The 4,004-nt window shown below is 31.6% G+C and overlaps 1 long non-coding RNA gene across 1 annotated transcript; it reads left to right on the top strand.

The window, feature by feature from the left end:
* Positions 1 to 454: 454 nt before the first annotated feature.
* LOC124893456 lies at positions 455 to 1,817 on the top strand. Its single transcript, XR_007050714.1, has 2 exons — positions 455 to 838; positions 1,782 to 1,817. It is a non-coding gene; the product is annotated as an uncharacterized LOC124893456 (long non-coding RNA).
* The last annotated feature ends 2,187 nt before the right edge of the window (positions 1,818 to 4,004 follow it).

The raw sequence follows: 4,004 nt of genomic DNA, 5'->3' as shown, positions 1-4,004 counted from the left end.
TTTTCATTTTTTTTGAATAAAAATTTAAATTTGAAATCTTTTTTTTGGGCATTAAAATTTAAATTTGAATTGAAAGTGAGTGTTAGTGAATATTGAAAAAAATTTAGTAAATTTCACTTGAAAAAATTAAACTTTTTGTGAATTTTTTAAAGATATTCAAATTTAAAAATCGAAAATTTATTATGTTTGTATATATGAATTTATAGTTAAAAATTTAAATTAGTTGGAGAAGAATTTTAATTATTTGGAATGAATCTGATGTTTAATTTGTGAGCAAAAATAAAAACATGATTATTCAAATATTTCTTATTTAATTAAATTAATTTTAATATTTAATTTATTATTTAGTATTTTAAAAATGATTTGAAATTTAATGTAACTTTTTTTTTTAATTTTTTAAATGACATGACAGATGAGACATACATGGTAGCTAATATAGGAAGAATATGTTACCCTCACAAAAAAAAATTTAAAATATTATTTTTAATGGGTTAGGAATGATGATAAACAGGTAAGTAGAATATCAAATTACAAAATCATCATAATACCAGGTTGATGGTCATTTTGCCTATATTTTATGATCGCTAACTAAAATCAGACACTTATAAAATTCTACCTTACAGACCCTCTCTCTCTAAACTAGGGTCAATTCACTGCCCCTTCTCTCTCTAAACTAGGGTCAGTGACGGTGACTTGGTGAAGTTTTGGTGGTGACGACGAAGGTGACTTGGCGGAGTTTTGGTGGTGACGACGACGGTGACTTGGTGGAGTTTTGGTGGTGACGGCGATGGTGATTTAGTTGAAGACACCATGCCGTTGGTGGTTCGATAAAAATCTGGTACTTAACTTCATTTTTATTTTCAATTATCATGTTTTCCTACTTAAATTCTGTTATTTTGCCCCCATTAATTCTGTCGTTGCATTCTGTTTTGGGGGTTGTGGAGACGTGTGGGGGTTGCATTTGGGGGTTTACTGAGTGCACATATGATTTTTTTGAATTGTGAAATTGACAATGATAGTAACCTTATATTATACAAATTAAAAATGGACTACTACCATAGCTTCTAGCTAAACTTGTGATTAAAAGATGTTATTCAGCTGTTGAGGGTTCAGCAGAGCAGATTCCTTAAAAAAAATAATCCACCACTCAAAGTGGCTGCTAGTTGAGTTGGTTGCTTTATGCAGAGTGAATAGAAACTAGCTACTAATGTATTGACAGTTTTTGTCTTCCTTTTTCTGCTTTTCACTGTTTATTTTCATCATATTTGGCTGCCCAAAAGATTAACTTTTCCCAATTTTCTCTCTGTTTTGATAAAAGAAGTTGATGAAAACTTGGGTATTCTCTCTTGCATGAGTGCTGCAAAAAAGTGAAATCTTTCTTGGTCAAGTTTAGCAAGTCAGTTTCTCAAAGATTTGCTATTCATTAGGAACATAAATTTTGTGATTTGCATTATACAACAATAACAATATACTCGGTGTAATTCTACTAGGTGGTAAGGTGATAGCAGACCTTACCCCCTACCATGTGGGGTTATGGAGACAGAGAGATTGTTTTCAAAAGATCCCTGACGACATAGTAATTTTGAACATCATTGTTTTCCAAAGACTGCATACCATCACTGGAGAATGCACCTACTGTTTTTTCTTTTTCTTTATCAGATTTACTGTTTAGTCGAATATTGTGGAAGTAACTGATTCATCTGGTCTTCTGAAGTGGTGCATATGCTTGTTTAGGTTTTCAATGTTTTGATGCCATAGATTGAAACATGATATTTGCTTAGGTAGTCAGAGAAGAAAAGGGAAGGGATTAACTCCAAGAGGAAAAACCAAAAGAGTAACTTAGTAAGTCACATGTTTCAACAGCTTAGTTTTTATGTATAATTTCTTTGAACAAAACAAAACATCCCTTTATATATAGCTAGGCCCTATTCTCTGTTCCCTACTTTCTTCACCAGCAAATTTCAAACTTCATAGGAAATTAATTAAATCAATCTCATTTGCTGTATGACAAACATACTACATTTAAACTCACTCATCGATAAACAACAAGAAGGTGGTGGACAAATAAAAAATATGTGCAGTACATTGTATTGACTTGATTTGCTTAATTAGTGAAATCAAACACTACCATAGTATGTTCAAGTCAGACTAATGTTACGTTATTGTTAGTATTATTTAGTAATCATGTAGTTTCTTATTCTTCAATGTGTGTTCATTGTTACTATAACTACTGTTGGTGTTTTTTTTCCTGTTGTTGTTTTGGTTCTCTTGCTTTTGTTTCTTTTCTTTATTGTTATTTTGTCGTTCTTGTATTGATGGAAAATGAAGATCGTACATGGATGTATAATAGAACTTATCATAACCGTGCAGGGTTGAGGGAGGAATATAAGTTAAAGAAACAATTTCATTCTAATAGCATCTTAACATGTATTGTGTGCCTTTACATGTCTTTTTTGTTTCTAGTATTTGTAGCTTAGAAACCAGCAAGTAATTTGTTTCTTGGAATCAATTAAATTTCTACAGAATGGTTTGATGCTACATTCTACGTTTTGTAATCATTTCTTTGAAATAGGATCAAATAGTTCTTGTTCATCTGAAGTATGCTTATATTACTGCTTCAGTTTACCGTTTCTCACTTTTTTGTAGTGTCTGCCTGAGAAAATTTCTTGTACACTGATCGATGCGAGTAGAAAAAAATGCTTAGTTGTTCCACAACATTATTTATCCTTCCTTCTTGTTAGGTCACACAGAAGTCTGAATTTTGCAGTCTACTTCCTTTTGAGCTTCTTCCTCTCTTTAGTGGTTCATCCATTTATCCAAGAGGAAAGAAAAGATAGGAAAGCAACATCGTATGAAGTCATGTGTGACAACTTTTGTTCCTGGAGGAGAACTATAGTGCTTTTCCCTTGAAAGGAACTGTAGGATAGAAATTTTGGGCATTTCGAATGTAAATGTATAGTGATTGCTTTAAACTAATCGGCTCTTTGATGGAAGTGAGTTGTGCTGTCAAATCTTGCAATGGTAGTTTTGTGATAAGAATGGAAAATGTTAAATTAACTAGCAGACTAAATTTTCTCTCTGCTAATTTCACCTTCTCTCTGTTTCAAGTGTTTTTTTGTGTTCAGATAAAATGTGCAAAGTAATTTCTTACGATGAGCTTCTTCCTTTTTCATATATTCAATATCTGGATTAGCCGCTTTTGATGCTGGAAATGATATATGGGGTTAAAGTAAATGCCGGAATAATGAAGGTTTCACTTTTATGATAGGGACTAGTAAACTGAAAAGATGAAACTTAGAGGAGTTGAGTTCTTTTGTTTGAAGAGATCAGGAAGACTCTTTTTGAAACCGTTAGTCTATCAGAACATTTTCAACTGCATATTTTCCAAGTTGAACAGCTCACCAATTATCAAATAAATAATTATAAATATTCCGACTACTGTAGTCGGAATAATTATTGTATTAAATAATTATTTTATTAATTTACGACCACCGTAGTCGGAAAGTTTTTATTTATTAAATAATTATTTATTAATATTCTGATTACAATAGTCGGAAGGTTATCGGAAATGCCTTAGTTAAAATATACAAATTTCGACTGCATTAGCTGTCGGAAATATGGAAATGATCCGACAAAATTTTGCTGGAAATTGAAACGTGAGGGGTTCAATTTATTTGGTATTGTTTTTGAGTGTTATGGGCTAATGACTTTTTTTTTGAAATTGATAGTAGTGGAGTGGAATCTATGGATGCATTTTTTCAATTGAAATGAAGGAGATGGTGTAGTTAGCTGTTGTTCATTGTATTGTGTTATTGCTGGTGTATTGTTGTTGTTGTTGTTAATGGAGATTTAGAAGAGGCATCTTTTGATTTTTAATTGGGGTCGGGTCGGGTAGTGAATTTATTGGGTCGGGTAGTGGATTTGGTTTAATTATTTAGGATAAAAAAATTAAAATGAAAAAAGGACAAATATATCCCGAACTATTATAAATGTTACGTATATAC

Source organism: Capsicum annuum, unplaced genomic scaffold (genome assembly GCF_002878395.1).
Source record: "Capsicum annuum cultivar UCD-10X-F1 unplaced genomic scaffold, UCD10Xv1.1 ctg59878, whole genome shotgun sequence".
Taxonomy (NCBI): domain Eukaryota; kingdom Viridiplantae; phylum Streptophyta; class Magnoliopsida; order Solanales; family Solanaceae; genus Capsicum; species Capsicum annuum.
The sequence above is the reverse complement of the archived record's forward strand: the minus strand, read 5'-3'. Positions and strand labels throughout refer to the sequence as shown.